The following is a 20,995-nucleotide window of genomic DNA, read 5'->3' as shown; positions in this document are numbered from 1 at the left end:
AAACCAATGTTGGATAGATCGTCAGGACGATAAGTTAGACTTAGGACGTGAAGCCTTAGGAAATAGATGGGTAGCTAGGTGGCTATTTATATAAGCCATAAAGGCTACTACTACTATTAATAGGGATGCTGTAGAAGCACCCGAAAAATTAGTTAGGTCTGAGAAGACGACTAGAATGAGCATGCATCATGATTGTCGCATAATTGTCTCTTGTGCACTAACATGCCTCTCTCACCTTTATTCCAATAATAACTTGTGAATAATGTGATGTACTGCTATGTTAGGAACTATAAGAAATGCTTTACCTTGTGTCGGATTGGTAAGTCTTGACTAGGTCGTGATATGTGTTTCTCTTGCCTTGCTTTCTAGAAGGCACGATAGTTGTTCAGTCCATTGTTTCCCCTAACCAATAAAAAAAAAGGTTGTCTGTCCTGCTCATTAAAAGACCCCCTTCCCCAAATAATCTAGCTTGTTCCCGAGTAAAGCCCTTAAAAAAATCAAATCACGTGCTTGTTTTGGTGTTTCTAGCCTTGTGTGTTTTACACTTGAAATTGCACCTGCACAGTTTAGAGACCCCCACAGCTTGACCGCTAGACCGACCCAAGTCTCCTTATGCACTTGTTGTGTCAAAAAGAATTTGTTGTTTGGTGTCTAGTTGCGCAAACCCTATCAAGGCCATATTTCTTTCCATAGATCCTGTCTCGAATCTTCATAAACTTTCTTGTGCTCATCCTAGATGATCCTGTTTGCCTACCTCTCTTTTCGCCTAGATCTGGTAACCCCTTTTTCTTGTGAATCATGTCGGCTTTATCATCCGAATCTCGGGATCCCCTATAATTCTGCCCTATTATCTGGTTATCTCCTATAACCCGTTCTCAAGTATCGTATGTCGATCAATCTAATCTCTCATTTCTAGTATTTCTGATGCTCTTTCTCTAGGCATCATGACATCGTTTTTGCCAACCTTATCTTTAAATGGCATATCCATGTGGATTAATGGATTTCGTTGTTATCTTTGGTTCTCTCATGTCTCTAAAAGCTTATCAATCTCGATCTCATGGTCGGTTCATCCTCATATCAAATCTCGTGCTAATATCTGATCTGATAATCTCTATGTTGATCATAAAATAGTTCTCTGAGTTAAATAAAAAGTCTCATCTGATGCTCTTTTGCCAACAATCTTTGCTTCAACTTCAGTCACCTCTTCTGAGCCATACTCTCATAGGCTCCATCTATTTTGCTATGTGGATTTCATTGGTTACGTTTGGTAATGGTGTCATGACTAACGACTGATGGTGCCGCGACGAGACCGAGAGCCTACTATGGTGCACACATGGTTGAGCTGCTCGGCACGCGCTGGTATCGCGGTTAATAGTCGTAATCCATTACGAGACTATACTGATGTGCTATCTTTTGTGGACCTTATCTCAAAGTGGTCGCGGCATTTTGTCTCGATATGTCACGATACTCTGTCCAAATCTATCTTCAGTATCTTGTCAGATACCCTCTCATGAATTTGCATCTATCTTCAGTCTGGGAGTTACATGCTTCTCCACCCTTAAATATCATCATTCGAATCTCGGGACGAGATTCTTTTTAAGGGGGGAAGGCTGTGACACCCCAGGTGTCTATTTCGGGTTATGTCGGGAGATTTATCCCAATCTCGGATGCTCAGTAAAAATTTCTATTTCTCGATCGTGCCTATCTCTGTTTATCAGGCTTTCTCTTGGAAGTTCACCGAATTCAGAGTTAATCGATCGCGAGAAACAGCCAATTTTGGAGCGTGTTAAAAACTTTTAATTCTCGGAACTAATGCAGACTCGAAGATCATTCTCGAATTATAAATCTCATCTGAAGTTCATTAAATCAAACTCTCGACGATTGTTATCTGATCTGAGCCTGAATCCAATTTTCTCGATGTTCGATCTATGTCCAAAAATTTATCCGACTCCGTACTCTCAAACGGAATGCTTAATATGTCGTCATCAAATTAATTTATCCGACTCGGCTAAATATCTCATGTCCGAACCGAATTCAAAACCCCGTATCGACCGCAATTTTAAAATATCGCGATTCGCCTTCTCCGACTAAAAATCCAAAACCGATCAAATCTCAGGATGATTTATTTTCCAGTCACGCGTAGGGAATTAATTTCCGAGCAAAGTCAAACCAAACTCTCGACCGAGTTAATCGCGTAGTCGTCCGTTCGTCCGAACTCTGTTTCACTCTGTTCCGCGTACAGACAAATTCCGCACGAGCATTTTTATTCCAAAAAAATAATTTAGCGCAGCCCGTTTGCGTGTTTGGGCCAGCCCAACCTAGCCCAATTGGGCCCATTTGAAACCCTAACCCTAGGGCTCCTTCTATAAATAGAACCCCTCTTCCCTTGTAAATTGGAAAATTTCCATTCCCACCCCTAGCCGCCACCAACCATTTTCCAGCAGCCTTTCTCCCTCACGCCAGCAGCAGGGAGGATCGGCCAGCAGCCATGGCGTCCTCCCTTTCTTCCCCAGCGCATCGAAGCACCTCCCATGGCGCCACCCCCTGCAGCTTCACCTCTCAGCGCCCCCTTTCTGCTTCATGGCTGCCAGCAGTTCCCATGGCCGACACCTCTGCTCGGCCAGCCGCCATGGATGCCCCCTGCCACTGCTGCAAATGGCCGAGCTCCCTTGGAGCAGGCGCTCTCCAGCCAGGGCGCGACGCCCTGCTCCTCCATGGGCTCGACCCTTCCTGCGCCCTCCCTGTTTCCCCTGGACGAGCACAAGTGCAGCCGACGACCTCCCTTCCCCTGTTGTTCCTGCGTCCTTTTTATTTTTCCATGGACAGCAGTAGGAGCCATGCCGCCCCGGCCCCTCTCCTCCCCTCTTCCCCATAAAACAGCAGCAGCAGCGAGCCGCCGTCGTCCACGGCGAGCAGCAGCTCGCCCACCTCTTCCTCCCATGACGCCCTGCAATCTTCCCCCTTCCTCCCTTTGCTCCTCTCCATGTTTCAGCGCCTAGAACAATCCCTGTTGCGCCTGAGATCTGGACAGCCATGGAGGACAACCAAACTCCCCTCCCATGGCAACATTTTCCCCCATCCGAGCTCTACCCATGGCGAGAGGCCAATGCCGCCCAGCTCGCTGTCCAGGGCGCCCATAAAATTCCAGCAGCGAGCTCCACCGCCGATCTACGCAGCCCCAACTTCGCGCGCTGCCGGCTCGCTGTTTTGTGGAGTCCCATGGACAGCGCGCCGTCGACGTCCGCCATGTGCTCGCTGTTTTGCGCAGCCCATCCGCGACGCCGTCGAAAACTGTGGTGAGAAACCCCCGCTGTTCTCGGTATTTATTTTCCAATGTGTGTGATGTTCGATGAACTGCCGCCAACAAATTGTGTGTTTTCACAGCTAGTGGTCGACGTCGTGCCTTGCCCGTTCGACGAAATACCGAGCCATGTGGACAGCCATGCGTCTAGTCACGACCCGTTCAGGTTGATTGATTTATAGTTTATAATACATACGCTTTGGTTGATGTCAGACAATGCATGTATATATGTGGATGTGTGTAATATGTTTTGGCAATACATGTTAGTGGGATCGCATTTGCGGTTAAAGAACAAGCGGTTGTTGAGGTGTGCGATTTGTAGTTTGTCTAATTACGTTTTGGTCGATGTGGTGTATAGTGGTGTTTGATTAGATGTGGGCATAAAATATTTGGATTATATGTCGTGGCAAGGTCGCATTCGCGTTTTGGTAAACATGTGTGTCGTGCTTGTTTTATGTGATGAGTAAGTTTGGAAATACGTGGGATGCGAGGATTTAATTAGTGCACGTAGGTGTGTGAGTGTCGTGGTGTGATATAGTAGTGGTGGCGTGAGATGTTTGTTTGAGGTGTGCGGGTATATGCCGCGATGTGGTTATACTCGCAACGAGGACAGATATATGTATTGTGTGACACGACGTTTGGGTTGCTGTCATATAACCGCGTAAACGATGCTCCCGATGGTCAGGTGACTAAAGGGGGTTGTTGTGGCAAAGCGAGAAGTAAGTTTAATTCTTCAACGATTAGTGGATAGTATCTGTCGGTGCTGTCATGATTTTTGTTGTATGACAGATCGATGCATAGCTTTATAAATTAGTGCATTCCATTCCCTTTTGATAAATAAATGTCTTGTTGATCGGTTAGAGGTCTTATACGAGTGTTATTGCAGCCCAATAATTATTGGGGGCAAGTAGCGTTCATGAGTAAATCCTTGCTAAAATTGAAGAACAGTCCGATAACATATGCACGTGAGTGCTTTGAGTCCTTCAGTAACCAATGTAGGTCTTATGGAGTGTTATGCCATGTTTTAATGTCTCTATGTTAGACCTCCTAAAAAATGGTGTTTTAAGTGACTTGTGCATTGACTAATTCGAGTGGAGGAATGGTTAAGAAAAACTAATTAACCTCTTCAACCCGTGTTTCGAGTTGCAATGTCTAAAATGGTTGGCTAAGTCTTATACGACGTTAGCCAACTCATGTTAAGTAAGAGTCGATGGCGTAAGAGATTGCGATATATATACATGTGGTGTCTCGGACTGTGTTAATAAGAGGCAAGCCGACGTGTATGTCGTATGGCGGGTTGTGCCATCCCTTTGGTTAATCGACTAGTTAGATGGCGTTGGTTAAGCTCGTAGTTACGATGAATTACTTGTTGTGGTCTAAATGCGTATGGTTGTGGTCGCAGGTAACAATTAGTAGTGCTCATGTGGTGTATAAGTTAAAATGCGGACTAGTGGGTGAAAAGCGCTTCGATATAAATATATGCCGGATTTGATGATTGTGGTGAATGTGTTTGTTAAATGAATGTGGTAATTTTAGTGCTCATAATGACATGAATAAAATTTGTAAGTCTACTTGTTAGTGCTCATTTGATTAATTTAACTCTAACAAATGGTAAAGTGTTAGAATAACTCAAGTCTCTAAAACATGGCAATTCTTGAATTATATAGAAGCTGAAATGTGTTGATTGCTGTTTTGGACTGCACGCACTGTTTTGGTTGTGCTGTATGTTTGATGAACCAAATTGTGTTTTCTGAAGATATGTGCTATAGAAAAGTGGTAGATAACTTTATTATCTTGCTGGTGTTAAAATTTGGCAGCCATAGGTCTGACAGTTTAGGAGTTATGCTGTTTATAAATTCAGTAACTGAATCTGTCCAAATTCTGTACAGATTTCAGAGACTGTATTGTTTGCCTAATTTAATGTTGCAATCTGTTTATGGTCATTATAAGAAAGTTGTAGATGCTTTTCTTATATTGCTTGTGTTAAAATTTCATAAACACAGGCCTGATAGTTTAAGAGTTATGAATTTTACAAACTGGTTGCTGTGTTCTGTCCTCTGTCAGAACAGATTTCGAAAACTGTAATGTTTGATTTGATTAAACCTGGAATCACTTCTTGGTGATTATAAAGGTTATGTAGTGCTTTTGCCAAGCTTTCCAAAAAGTCTTGGATCACTATTTTTGGTGGTTTGAAGATTAAGTTATGGATGTTTAAAGTCTGAAGACTGAATCTGTCCAGTTCTGGACAGCACAGCCTTCATAGTGTATTTCACCCTAGATACATGTTAAACCAGCCAGTGATGTTTATAAATAATTTGTAGAACATTTTATTAGCTTTCCAGAAAGTCTAAGATCACTTTGTTTGGATGCCTGAATCTTCAGTTATGAATTTTTAAAGTCATAAGTCTGAATCTGTCCAAATCTGGACAGCGCTGTTGTGTTAACACCTTTTGACCTTGCTAAGTGTTTAATCATGTTGTGATGACAATACCAAAGTTGTAGAGAACATTTTAAGCTTTCCAGAAAGTCCTAGTTTGCTATGTTTGGATTAATATTTGAAAAGTTATGATTAAAACAAGTGACTGTTGTATTGCTGTCCAAAAATTCTGCTAGTGCTTATTTGATTGTTAGTTCACCCTTTTGGCTAAAAATGGTTGGTTAGCATTAAAATTAATATAGGCTTGCCATGACTAAGCTAGTGATGACATGTGTGTCTTGTTTTATATGTTTCTTTCTCTAGTTAATTGCGACGTAGTATTGTGTTGCGTAAATATCCAAAATGTTTGTCGTCTTTTTAGTGGTGTGATGTTGTGCGCTCGACGATACGTAGTTAGCTAACGCTAGTGGGTGTGGTTGCTTGTGATGTCTCGCTACTTAGTGTTTAATTCGCTAGCGTGTACTTAAAGTATCTTGTGCTATTCCATTATATTCATACATATGCATCTTGCATCTCACATAGGACCGAGAGATGATGATCGAGCAATTGATGTGGTGCCACCCACAAGGTGCAGTCGGTGGACGACCCAAGGAAGGATGGACTTGACCAGTGGATGCTCGCCAAGCGAGTGCCACCCAGCAAACACTACCTAAGTGTTAAATTAAAGGCAAGCCCCGGTTTTATGCATAACCGTTATATATGCTATTTTACTGCACTTAATGTTTGTAGGCTTGTATTGTGCACTTAAGTGTAGGAGTTGATCGAAACCTTAGTTGCATGAACTCAGGATTCCCTTTGAGATGGATACTAGTATGCTAGGTCGAGTAGCTGCTTATTAATTAGGGATCTCGGTAGAAGTCGAGTGATTTTTCTAGCACTCGCGCGAGGTCAGGAATTGATTGTATCCATTTTGATATCATAATGATGGTGGTCTGTGGACAACGGTCCATGGGGATGCGTTGTCTACGAGACGGAAATTGGAATAAGGATTAAGGTGTGGTACCGTGTGTCAAGCGTTTGAACGTACTAAACACATACCGAGAAATATGGTAAATCGGTAAGCCTAGTACCTGAGTGAACCTGCCCGCAGACTTTACCCCTCACGCGACCTGAGACGAGGTCTCCCATTCCGGTTATGGTGGGTACAAGTGCGGCCACTGCACGACGGCCAGTCGGGGTCAGTGGGGCATTGTACGCCAAGGCGGTGAGCCCTGTTCTGTTGCCAGGGAATCGATGGGGACGGTTGATGTGTGTGGGGACGGAGTGCCCCTACATGTCGTGTGTTTAGGTTTACCTTGCAAGGTTTAAAAACTCGATTCGAATCGTCTGCTTCTCGCAGCTAATGAGACTGCTTGATCCATGCTGCTACATTGAGTAACAAGTGGAAATGTGGTGACTGGCAAAAGATGTTGATTGATATAATGTTTGATACCATGTATGATTAGCTAGGTACACATCTAGTTAAAAGGATCATACTAAAACTTGAAAAGCTAAAACTTGATTTTAGACTCAGCTAGTGCTTTTGGCAAACCAAACCCCTCAGCCAAACAGCTGCATGTCTAGAGGTAGAGGAGTAGACTCCTCACACCGGGTAAGTCTAGCTGAGTATTAGTATACTCAGTCTTGCTTGTGGCACAATTTTTGCAGGTACTCCTTAGGATGATTTTTTGCTGGTGTGACTTGGCCTTCATCCCTGCCACCGGGATAGACGGTCGAGTGGGTTATTGCTTCCACAGGAGAGGACCAGGAGGAGTAGCGTGGCCAGGCTTCGCCATGATTACTCGGTTTTCTTCGTTAGTTATTTCCGCTGCATTAAACTTTATGATTATTATTTCTGAAACTCCGATAATGTAATCACTAATGATAATTATTAAATTTGTGGTATTATGTTTTATTGTATTTCTCTGTGCCTCACCTTCGAGTGAGCTAGTGGTATTCGATCCTGGTAAGTGGCTTTATCGGACTAGATCCGAGGGACTAACGGGTTATTCCTGTTTAAGTGTGTTGCTGCCCTTAAGGGTGCGACTTGGGCACTTAAGCTGGAATAATTCGGGCGGTTCCGCCACAAGCGCACGACCCAGCAGCGCCAGCCTGGCGCGGCGGTCAGTGCGGCCAAAAATGGGCCGGCAGTAATGACGGTGGCAGGTGGGCAGGAGCAGCGGTCACGTCGTCAGCCAAGCTCACGTCCCATCCGGGGGCAGCGAGAGAACCCTCTCTCACGGCGTGAAGACAACGCGTCCGTGTTCCGTTCCTCGAACGGCTCGCGCACGCGCAACGGCCGCCCCGCCAACCACTCGCCCCGTCGTATTAACTCCGCGGCGGGACAGGCGGCGCCTCTGGCAGGAGAAGCGGGCGACGCTTCGCCTTCGCCATAATGACCGCGTCAATAAAGGTACGCCGCGTCGTTCGATTTCGTATCCTTTTCCTTTTTTCCTCTTTCTCTCTCTTGCAACAGGGATCGGGAAAGGGGGAAACCCCGAAAAGGATCCTTCCCCGTGAAGGAACCAGGCTCCGAGCCTCCCTACTGATCAGAGGTTCGAAGGCTGGCCCCTCGGAAGGGTTCGACAGCCGCCTCAGATCACGTGGGCCCTACACCCACTACTGGTCAGAGGTTCGAAGGCCGGCCCCTCGGAAGGGTTCAACGGCCGCCTCAGGCTACTCGGGCTCCGCGCCCACTACTGATCAGGGGTTCGAAGGCTGGCCCCCGAAGGGTTCACAGCCGCCTCAGACACAGAGCGAGGGATGACCATGGGTACGTTCGATACATAACCGAGGCTCGGGCTGCGCTCTCGAGGTACCCTAGGACATTTCCGAGACCAGCGGGAACGATCTTGTAACGGAACCCCATCAGAGGGAGGCATCGAGCCCTCGGACCCCGTCGCCAGGGGACCGGGTCCGGCAGATCACCCGCAGGTACTTTTGGGCGTGCCTCTGGGCCCCTAGCCGACCCCTAACGAATGGGGCACAGACGTCCACTCAGATTACCCGCCTGCAGCTCACAGGAGACACCATGTTCGGCGCCCATCGAGGGCAACATGGCGCTTTCCCCCCCTCCTCCTTGCGGAAAGGCGACACAGGGGCGTATATAAAAAAGTCGAGTCTGTCCCTGATCGCCCTCTCGCCCTGTGCAGAGGCTCGGGGGCTGCTCTCGCAAACCCGGCTCCGCCCGAACCGTTCACAGCGTCAACATACCAGCCCGAGAACTTGAGACCCGACCGTACACCCGGGCTACGGCCAGCTCGCATGAGGGAACGACCAGACCAGCCGAAGCATTACGCGAGGCATTAAGACCTCGAAGGAGTGAAACCACTCCTCCGAGGCCTCGGGGGCTACACCCGGCGGGTGCGCTCGCGCGCACCCACCGGAACAAAACGCAACCGAGAAAGGCTGGTCCCCTTGCAAAAAGTGCGACGAAAGCCTCCAAGCGAGTGCTAACACTCCCTTCGAGGCTCGGGGGCTACTGTTGGGGACCATAATTAGGGGTACCCTCAAGGCTCCTTAATTCTCAGCTGGTAACCCCCATCAGCATAAAGCTGTAAAGGCCTGATGGGTGCGATTAAGTCAGGGATCAGCCCATTCGAGGGACTCGATCACGCCTCGCCCGAGCCTAGCCTCGGACAAGGGCAGCCGACCCCGGAGGATTTCCGTCTCGCCCGAGGCCCCTCTCCAGCGGCGAATATATTTTCGGCTCGCCCGAGGCCCTGTCTTCGCCAAGAAGCAACCCTGACCAAATCGCCGCACCGACCGACCAAATCGCAGGAGCATTTAATGCAAAGGTGGCCTGACACCTTTATCCTGACGCGCGCCCCCCAGCCGGCAGAGCCGAAGTGACCACCGTCACTTCGCCGCTCCACTGACCGGCCTGACAGAAGGACAGCGCCGCCTGCGCCACTCCGACTGCGGTGTCACTTGACAGAGTGAGACTGACAGGCAGTCAGGCCCGACCGAAGGCACCATAGGAAGCTCCGCTTCGCCCGACCCAGGGCTCGGACTCGGGCTAAGTCCCGGAAGACGGCAAACTCCGCTCCGCCCGACCCAGGGCTCGGACTCGGGCTAAGTCCCGGAAGACGGCGAACTCCGCTCCGCCCGACCTAGGGCTCGGACTCAGGCTAAGTCCCGGAAGACGGCGAACTCCGCTCCGCCCGACCTAGGGCTCGGACTCGGGCTAAGTCCCGGAAGACGGCGAACTCCGCTCCGCCCGACCCAGGGCTCGGACTCGGGCTAAGTCCCGGAAGACGACGAACTCCGCTCCGCCCGACCCATGGCTCGGACTCGGGCTAAGCCCCGGAAGACGACGAACTCCGCTCCGCCCGACCCAGGTCTCGGACTCGGGCTAAGTCCCGGAAGACGACGAACTCCGCTCCGCCCGACCCAGGGCTCGGACTCGGGCTCAGCCCCAGAAGACGACGAACTCCGCTTCGCCCGACCCCAGGGCTCGGACTCCGCCCTGGCCTCAGCCGACGGCCTCCGTCTCGCCCGACCCAGGGGCTCGGACTCGACCTCGGCCACGAAAGACAGACTCGACCTCGGCTTCGGAGGAGCTTCCACATCGCCCAACCTAGGGCGCAGACCAGCCACGTCAACAGGAGGCGCCATCATCACCCTACCCCGAGCTGACTCGGGCCGCAGGGAACAAGACCGGCGTCCCATCTGGCTCGCTCCGCCAGATAGGCAATGATGGCGCCCCGCATACTCTGTGACGACGGCGGCTCTCAGCCCCCTTACGGAAGCAAGAGGACGTCAGCAAGGACTCAACCGCTCCGACAGCTGTCCCTCCGCCAGGCTCCATCGCTCCTCCGACGGCCACGACATCACACCAGCTGGGTGCCAAAATCTCTCCGGCTGCCACGACGACATGTACTTAGGGCGCTAGCTCTCCTCCGCTAGACACGTAGCACTCTGCTATACCCCCCATTGTACACCTGGATCCTCTCCTTACGCCTATAAAAGGAAGGACCAGGGCCCTCTTAGAGAAGGTTGGCCGCGCGGGGACGAGGACGAGACAGGCGCTCGATTGAGGCCGCTCGCTCCCTCTCCCGCGTGGACGCTTGTAACCCCCTACTGCAAGCGCACCCGACCTGGGCGTGGGACGAACACGAAGGCCGCGGGATTCCCACCTCTCTCACGCCGGTCTCTGGCTGCCTCACTTTCCCCCCTTCACGCTCGCCCTCGCGCTCGACCCATCTGGGCTGGGGCACGCGACGACATTCACTCGTCGGCTCAGGGACCCCCCGGTCTCGAAACGCCGACATAAATATTTTATGTCAACAAAGATAGCTGACTTCCGAGCTCAAAAGCAGGTAAGAAATCATGGTTGTAGTAAAACAGGCATACATATAGAGCTCCTCCAACAACTGAGAGGTACCATGGGGGCCTCTCGGCTCTAACACACATAGCTATTCTGCTGTCAAGCCAACCAGTATGGATCTTATTTTCGTGGTATTCTATTGCCTGTACAGATGGAAATTGAAAAGTAAATTACACAAAGAGATAAAGAGTATCATGTACAGAAGACCATTTACTATAGAGGTCATCATACATTCCAGAAATCCACTGTGTAATCAACATTTGTGCGTGTCTCTCCACGGATCTGAATCTCTTTCAGCCCAAGTACCATATTGACTGGTGGTCGGTGTTCTGCAAGATTAAAATGTAGTGAAGAACTAAAAGGGGATTGGGGTGGCCTCACAACCGACAGGTTGTGTGATTGCAAGACTCACCCAATATCGACGGGAGAGGGACTCCACAGTGTGGGTCTCGTCGCGATTGGCGGCAAAGCAGTTGAGGCTCATGAGCTTGGCCTTCCTGATCTGCTCCCTATCCAGGCACCCCGCGCAATCACCGTTGGAAAACCGCCGACAGCACCATGGCCAGCATCTAGAAATCCTCCGACGACGATATGTAATCCTCCTCTCCCACTCCAGCCACCACAGCAGCGGCAGCAACGCCCGTGAGCGTCGCCACCACGGGAGGGGGTGAGGAGGAGGCCGGCGTCGAAATAGAAAGCGCTGTCGCCGACACTGTCCCCGACGGGGAGCTCGCGGTAGGCGGCCCCGACGTCTGTTGTGACTGCCCCGCTGTGGACGTGTGAAAGGGAATTAGGCTTACACCTAGTCCCTAATTAATTTTGGTGATTGAATTGCCCAACACAAACAATTGAACTAACTAGTTTGCCCAAGTGTATAGATTATACAGGTGTAAAAGGTTCACACTCAGCCAATAAAAAGACCAAGTTTTGGATTCAACAAAGGAGCAAAGTGGGAACCGAAGGTCCTCTGGTCTGGGAGCACCGGACTGTCCGGTGTACACCGGACAGTGTCCGGTGCACCAGAGGACTCCAACTCGAACTCGCCACCTTCGGGAATTTCCAGAGGCGACTCCGCTATAATTCACCGGACTGTCCGGTGTACACCGGACAGTGTCCGGTGCGCCAAGGGAGGTCGGCCTCAGGAACTCGCCAGCTTCGGGAAACTCCAACGGCTAGTCCGCTATAATTCACCAGACTGTCTGGTGTGCACCGGACTGTCCGGTGCGACTCCGGAGCAACGGTCATCTCCGCGCCAACGGCTCTCTGCCGCGCATTTAATGCGCGTTCTGCGCGCGCAGAAGTCAGGCGCGCCCATACTGGCACACCGGACAAGGAACAGTAGCTGTCCGGTGTGCACCGGACACCCAGGCGGGCCCACAAGTCAGAAGCTCCAACGGCTAGAATCCAACGGAAGTGATGACGTGGCAGGGGCACCGGACTGTCCGGTGTGCACCGGACTGTCCGGTGCGCCATCGAGCAGACAGCCTCCCAACGGCCACTTTTGGTGGTTGGGGCTATAAATACCCCAACCACCCCACCATTCATTGCATCCAAGTTTTCCACTTCCCAACTACTACAAGAGCTCTAGCATTCAAATCTAGACACACCAAAGAGATCAAATCCTCTCCAATCTCCACACAACGCCATAGTGACTAGAGAGAGTGATTTGCTTGTGTTCTTTCGAGCTTTTGTGCTTGGATTGCTTTCTTCTTTCTTGATCCATTCTTTGCAATCAAACTCACTTGTAATTGAGGCAAGAGACACCAATCTTGTGGTGGTCCTTGTGGGAACTTTGTGTTCCAAGTGATTGAGAAAAGAAAGCTCACTCGATCCGTGGATCGTTTGAGAGAGGGAAGGGTTGAAAGAGACCCGGCCTTTGTGGCCTCCTCAACGGGGAGTAGGTTGGCAAGAACCAAACCTCGGTAAAACAAATCTCCGTGTCTCACTTGCTTATTCGCTTGGGATTTGTTTTGCGCCCTCTCTTGCGGACTCGTTTCTTTATTACTAACGCTAACCTCGGCTTGTAGTTGTGTTTATATTTGTAAATTTCAGTTTCGCCCTATTCACCCCCCTCTAGGCGACTTTCAATTGGTATCAGAGCCCGGTGCTTCATTAGAGCCTAACCGCTCGAAGTGATGTCGGGAGATCACGCCAAGAAGGAGATGGAGACCGGCGAAAAGCCCGCAACAAGCCAAGGGAGCACTTCATCGGAAGAGTCCCGCACCAAGAGGAAGGAGGAGAAGAAGATCTCCTCCAACAAAGGGAAGGAGAAGAAATCTTCTTCTCACCACAAAGAGAAGAAGGAAAAATCTTCTTCCCACAAGCTGCATCGGAGTAAGGACAAGCAAAAGAGGATGAGGAAAGTGGTCTACTACGAGACCGACACTTCATCAACATCGACCTCCGGCTCCGACGCGCCCTCCGTAACTTCTAAACGCCAAGAGCGTAAGAAGTTTAGTAAGATTCCCCTACACTACCCTCGCATTTCTAAACATGCACCTTTACTTTCCGTCCCATTAGGCAAACCACCAACTTTTGATGGTGAAGATTATGCTAGGTGGAGTGATTTAATGCGTTTTCATCTAACCTCACTCCACAAAAGTATATGGGATGTTGTTGAGTTTGGTGCACAGGTACCATCCATAGGGGATAAGGATTATGATGAGGATGAGGTGGCCCAAATCGAGCACTTCAACTCTCAAGCAACAACGATACTCCTCGCCTCTTTAAGTAGAGAGGAGTATAACAAAGTGCAAGGGTTGAAGAGCGCCAAGGAGGTTTGGGATGTGCTCAAAACCGCGCACGAGGGAGACGAGCTCACCAAAATCACCAAGCGGGAAACGATCGAAGGGGAGCTCGATCGGTTCCGGCTTCGCAAAGGAGAGGAGCCACAACACATGTACAACCGGCTCAAGACCTTGGTGAACCAAGTGCGCAACCTCGGAAGCGTAAAGTGGGATGACCACGAGATGGTTAAGGTTATTCTAAGATCTCTCATTTTCCTTAACCCCACTCAAGTTCAATTAATTCGTGGTAATCCAAGATATACTAAAATGACCCCCGAGGAAGTCATCGGGAATTTTGTAAGTTTTGAGTGCATGATCGAAGGCTCGAGGAAGATCAACGAGCTTGATGATCCATCCACATCTGAAGCTCAACCCGTCGCATTCAAGGCGACGGAGGAAAAGAAAGAGGAGGCTACACCAAGTCGACAACCAGTAGACGCCTCCAAGCTCGACAATGAGGAAATGGCGCTCGTCATCAAGAGTTTCCGCCAAATCCTCAAACAAAGGAGGGGGAAAGACTACAAGTCCCACTCCAAAAAGGTTTGCTACAAATGTGGTAAGCCCGGTCATTTTATTGCTAAATGTCCTATATCAAGTGACAGTGACCGAGGCGACAACAAGAAGGGGAGAAGAAAGGAGAAGAAGAGATACTACAAGAAGAGGGGCGGCGATGCCCATGTTTGTCGGGAATGGGATTCCGACGAAAGCTCAAGCGACTCCTCCGACGATGAGGACGCCGCCAACATCGCCGTCACCAAAGGACTCCTCTTCCCCAACGTCGGCCACAAGTGCCTCATGGCAAAGGACGGCAATCGGAAAAAGGTTAAATCTAACTCCTCCACTAAATATGAATCTTCTAGTGATGATAATGCTAGTGATGAGGAAGATAATTTGCGTTCCCTTTTTGCCAACCTTAACATAGCTCAAAAAGAAAAATTAAATGAATTAGTTAGTGCTATTCATGAAAAGGATGACCTTTTGGATTCCCAAGAGGATCGTCTAATTAAAGAAAACAAGAAACATGTTAAGGTTAAAAAGGCTTATGCTCTTGAAATTGAAAAATGTGAAAAGTTATCTAGTGAGCTAAGCACTTGCCGTGAGATGATCGACAACCTTAGGAATGAAAATGCTAGCTTAAATGCTAAGGTTGATTCACATGTTTGCAATATTTCAACTTCAAATCCTAGAGATGATAATGTTAATTTACTTGCTAGGATTGATGAGTTGAATGCTTCCCTTGCTAGCCTTAGAATTGAGAATGAAAAATTGTTTGCTAAGGCTAAAGATTTTGATGTTTGCAATGCTACTATTTCCGACCTTAGAAGTAAAAATGAAATATTGCATGCTAAGATTGTTGAACTTAATTCTTGCAAACCCTCTACATCTATCGTTGAGCATGTATCTATTTGCACTAGATGTAGAGATATTGATGTTAATGCTATTCATGATCATATGGCTTTAATTAAACAACAAAATGATCATATAGCAAAACTAGATGCTAAAATTGCCGAGCACAACTTAGAAAATGAGAAATTTAAATTTGCTCGTAGCATGCTTTATAATGGGAGACGCCCGGGCATCAAGGATGGCATTGGCTTCCAAAGGGGAGACAATGTCAAACTTAGTGCCCCTCCTAAAAGATTGTCTAATTTTGTTAAGGGCAAGGCTCCCATGCCTCAGGATAACGAGGGTTACATTTTATACCCTGCCGGTTATCCCGAGAGCAAAATTAGGAGAATTCATTCAAGGAAGTCTCACTCTGGCCCTAATCATGCTTTTATGTATAAGGGTGAGACATCTAGCTCTAGGCAACCAACCCGTGCCAAGTTGCCTAGAAAGAAAACTCTTAGTGCATCAAATGATCATGACATTTCATTCAAAACTTTTGATGCATCTTATGTATTGACTAACAAATCCGGCAAGGTAGTTGCCAAATATGTTGGGGGCAAGCACAAGGGCTCCAAGACTTGTGTTTGGGTACCCAAAGTTCTTGTGTCTAATGCCAAAGGACCCAAAACCATTTGGGTACCTAAAGTCAAGAACTAAACTTGTTTTGTAGGTTTATGCATCCGGGGGCTCAAGTTGGATACTCGACAGCGGGTGCACAAACCACATGACAGGGGAGAAGAAGATGTTCTCCTCATATGAGAAAAACCAAGATCCCCAACGAGCTATCACATTCGGGGATGGAAATCAGGGTTTGGTCAAAGGTCTTGGTAAAATAGCTATATCTCCTGACCATTCTATTTCCAATGTTTTTCTTGTAGATTCATTAGATTACAATTTGCTTTCCGTTTCTCAATTATGTCAAATGGGCTACAACTGTCTATTCACTGATGTAGGTGTCACTGTCTTTAGAAGAAGTGATGATTCAATAGCCTTTAAGGGAGTGTTAGAGGGTCAGCTATACTTGGTAGATTTTGATAGAGCTGAACTCGACACTTGCTTAATTGCTAAGACTAACATGGGTTGGCTCTGGCACCGCCGACTAGCTCATGTTGGGATGAAGAATCTTCACAAGCTTCTAAAGGGAGAACACATTTTAGGACTAACAAATGTTCATTTTGAGAAAGACAGGATTTGTAGCGCATGCCAAGCAGGGAAGCAAGTTGGCACTCATCATCCGCATAAGAACATAATGACGACCGACAGGCCACTGGAACTCCTGCACATGGATCTATTCGGCCCGATCGCTTACTTAAGCATCGGCGGGAGTAAGTACTGTCTAGTTATTGTGGATGATTATTCTCGCTTCACTTGGGTATTCCTTTTACAGGAAAAATCTCAAACCCAAGAGACCTTAAAGGGATTCTTGAGACGGGCTCAAAATGAGTTCGGCTTAAGGGTCAAGAAAATAAGAAGCGACAACGGGACGGAGTTCAAGAATTCTCAAATTGAAGGCTTCCTTGAGGAGGAGGGCATCAAGCATGAGTTCTCTTCTCCCTACACGCCACAACAAAATGGTGTAGTGGAGAGGAAGAATAGAACTCTATTGGACATGGCAAGGACCATGCTTGATGAGTACAAGACTTCGGATCAGTTTTGGGCCGAGGCGGTCAACACCGCTTGCTACGCCATCAACCGGTTATATCTACACCGAATCCTCAAGAAGACATCATATGAACTCCTAACCGGTAAAAAGCCCAACATTTCATATTTTAGAGTCTTTGGTAGCAAATGCTTTATTCTTGTTAAAAGAGGTAGAAAATCTAAATTTGCTCCTAAGACTGTAGAAGGCTTTTTACTTGGTTATGACTCAAACACAAGGGCATATAGGGTCTTTAACAAGTCCACTGGACTAGTTGAAGTCTCATGTGACGTTGTGTTTGATGAGACTAACGGCTCTCAAGTAGAGCAAGTTGATCTTGATGAGATAGGTGAAGAAGAGGCTCCATGCATCGCGCTAAGGAACATGTCCATTGGGGATGTGTGTCCTAAGGAATCCAAAGAGCCTCCAAATGCACAAGATCAACCATCCTCCTCCATGCAAGCATCTCCACCAACTCAAAATAAGGAAGAGGCTCAAGTTGATGAAGAAGAAGATCAAACAAATGAGCCACCTCAAGATGATGGCATTGATCAAGGGGGAGATGCAAATGATGAAGACAAGGAGGATGAGGAACAAAGACCGCCACACCCAAGAGTCCACCAAGCAATCCAACGAGATCACCCCATCGACACCATCCTCGGCGATATTCATAAGGGGGTAACCACTAGATCTCGTGTTGCTCATTTTTGTGAACATTACTCTTTTGTTTCCTCTATTGAGCCACACAGGGTAGAGGAAGCACTTCAAGATTCGGATTGGGTAGTGGCGATGCAAGAGGAGCTCAACAACTTCACTAGGAATGAGGTATGGCATTTAGTTCCACGTCCTAACCAAAATGTTGTAGGAACCAAATGGGTCTTCCGCAACAAGCAAGATGAGCATGGTGTGGTGACAAGGAACAAAGCTCGACTTGTGGCCAAAGGATACTCCCAAGTCGAAGGTTTGGATTTCGGTGAAACCTATGCACCCGTAGCTAGGCTTGAGTCAATTCGCATATTATTAGCCTATGCTACTTACCATGGCTTTAAGCTCTATCAAATGGACGTGAAAAGTGCCTTCCTCAATGGACCAATCAAGGAAGAGGTCTATGTTGAGCAACCTCCCGGCTTTGAAGACAGTGAGTATCCTAACCATGTCTATAAGCTCTCTAAGGCGCTTTATGGGCTCAAGCAAGCCCCAAGAGCATGGTATGAATGCCTTAGAGATTTTCTTATTGCAAATGGATTCAAAGTCGGAAAGGCCGATCCTACACTCTTTACTAAAACACTTGAAAATGACTTGTTTGTATGCCAAATTTATGTTGATGATATTATATTTGGGTCTACTAATGAGTCTACATGTGAAGAGTTTAGTAGGATTATGACACAGAAATTCGAGATGTCTATGATGGGGGAGTTGAAGTATTTCTTAGGATTCCAAGTGAAGCAACTCCAAGAGGGCACCTTCATCAGCCAAACGAAGTACACTCAAGACATTCTAACCAAGTTTGGGATGAAGGATGCCAAACCCATCAAGACACCCATGGGAACTAATGGGCATCTCGACCTCGACACGGGAGGTAAGTCCGTGGATCAAAAGGTATACCGGTCGATGATAGGTTCTTTACTCTACTTATGTGCATCTCGACCAGATATTATGCTTTCCGTATGCATGTGTGCAAGATTCCAAGCCGACCCTAAGGAAGCTCACCTTACGGCCGTGAAACGAATCTTGAGATATTTGGCTTATACTCCTAAGTTTGGGCTTTGGTATCCTAAGGGATCCACATTTGATTTGATTGGTTATTCGGATGCCGATTGGGCGGGGTGTAAAATCAATAGAAAGAGCACATCGGGGACTTGCCAGTTCTTGGGAAGATCCTTGGTGTCTTGGGCTTCAAAGAAGCAAAATTCGGTTGCTCTTTCCACCGCCGAAGCCGAGTACATTGCCGCAGGCCATTGTTGCGCGCAATTACTTTGGATGAGGCAAACCCTGCGGGACTACGGTTACAAATTAACCAAAGTCCATTTGCTATGTGATAATGAGAGTGCAATCAAAATGGCCGATAATCCTGTCGAGCATAGCCGCACTAAACACATAGCCATTCGGTATCATTTTCTTAGGGATCACCAACAAAAGGGAGATATCGAGATTTCTTACATTAATACTAAAGAACAATTAGCCGATATCTTTACCAAGCCTCTTGATGAACAATCCTTTAACAAACTTAGGCATGAGCTCAATATTCTTGATTCGCGCAATTTCTTTTGCTAGATTGCACACATAGCTCATTTTATATACCTTTGATCATGTCTCTTTCATATGCTATGACTAATATGTTTTCAAGTCTATTTCAAACCAAGTCATAGGTGTATTGAAAGGGAATTGGAGTTTTCGGCGAAGACAAAGGCTTCCACTACGTAACTCATCCTTCGCCGTCGCTCCAAGCAACTCTTCGTTCTAGGGGGAGAAAACATGAGTACCCAGCAAAAGGACTCCATCGTTGGTATAATCTTAACTCATTTATTTATGACCAAAGAGGAAGTTAGCACTACAGGGCTCAAATGATTCCGTTTTTGGCGATTCATGCCAAAGGGGGAGAAAGTAAGAGCCCAAAGCAAAAGGACCGCACCACCACCAATTTCAAAAACTTAAGTGTTGAATATTTTCAATTGGTATCCTATTGTGTTCAAAAGGGGGAGAAAGTAGTATTTCAAAATAATATATCAAAACCCTCTTGAACACTAAGAGGAGGATCTCATTTAGGGGGAGTTTTGTTTAGTCAAAGGAAAAGCATTTGAAATAGGGGGAGAAAATTTCAAATCTTGAAAATGCTTCGCAAAATCTTATTCATTTACCTTTGACTATTTGCAAAAGATCTTTGAAATAAGATTTACAAAAGAATTTGCAAAAACAAAATATGTGGTGCAAACGTGGTCCAAAATGTTATATAAGAAAGAAACAATCCTTGCATATCTTGTAAGTATTTATATTGGCTCAATTCCAAGCAACCTTTACACTTACATTATGCAAACTAGTTCAATTATGCACTTCTATATTTGCTCTGGTTTGTATTGGCATCAATCACCAAAAAGGGGGAGATTGAAAGGGAATTAGGCTTACACCTAGTCCCTAATTAATTTTGGTGATTGAATTGCCCAACACAAACAATTGAACTAACTAGTTTGCCCAAGTGTATAGATTATACAGGTGTAAAAGGTTCACACTCAGCCAATAAAAAGACCAAGTTTTGGATTCAACAAAGGAGCAAAGTGGGAACCGAAGGTCCTCTGGTCTGGGAGCACCGGACTGTCCGGTGCACCACCGGACAGTGTCCGGTGCACCAGAGGACTCCAACTCGAACTCGCCACCTTCGGGAATTTCCAGAGGCGACTCCGCTATAATTCACCGGACTGTCCGGTGTACACCGGACAGTGTCCGGTGCGCCAAGGGAGGTCGGCCTCAGGAACTCGCCAGCTTCGGGAAACTCCAACGGCTAGTCCGCTATAATTCACCGGACTGTCTGGTGTGCACCGGACTGTCCGGTGCGACTCCGGAGCAACGGTCATCTCCGCGCCAACGGCTCTCTGCCGCGCATTTAATGCGCGTTCTGCGCGCGCAGAAGTCAGGCGCGCCCATACTGGCATACCGGACAAGGAACAGTAGCTGTCCGGTGTGCACCGGACACCCAGGCGGGCCCACAAGTCAGAAGCTCCAACGGCTAGAATCCAACGGAAGTGATGACGTGGCAGGGGCACCGGACTGTCCGGTGCGCCATCGAGCAGACAGCCTCCCAACGGACACTTTTGGTGGTTGGGGCTATAAATACCCCAACCACCCCACCATTCATTGCATCCAAGTTTTCCACTTCCCAACTACTACAAGAGCTCTAGCATTCAAATCTAGACACACCAAAGAGATCAAATCCTCTCCAATCTCCACACAACGCCATAGTGACTAGAGAGAGTGATTTGCTTGTGTTCTTTCGAGCTCTTGTGCTTGGATTGCTTTCTTCTTTCTTGATCCATTCTTTGCAATCAAACTCACTTGTAATTGAGGCAAGAGACACCAATCTTGTGGTGGTACTTGTGGGAACTTTGTGTTCCAAGTGATTGAGAAAAGAAAGCTCACTCGA

The 20,995-nt window shown here is 47.6% G+C and overlaps 1 pseudogene; it reads left to right on the top strand.

Annotated features, from left to right (window-relative positions):
- Nucleotides 1–1,900: 1,900 nt before the first annotated feature.
- LOC118476446 (wiskott-Aldrich syndrome protein homolog 1-like) lies at nt 1,901–4,823 on the top strand (annotated as a pseudogene).
- Nucleotides 4,824–20,995: the final 16,172 nt, after the last annotated feature.

Source organism: Zea mays, chromosome 2, assembly GCF_902167145.1.
Source record: "Zea mays cultivar B73 chromosome 2, Zm-B73-REFERENCE-NAM-5.0, whole genome shotgun sequence".
Taxonomy (NCBI): domain Eukaryota; kingdom Viridiplantae; phylum Streptophyta; class Magnoliopsida; order Poales; family Poaceae; genus Zea; species Zea mays.
Note: the sequence above shows the minus strand (reverse complement) of the source record. Positions and strands in the feature narration are given on the sequence as shown.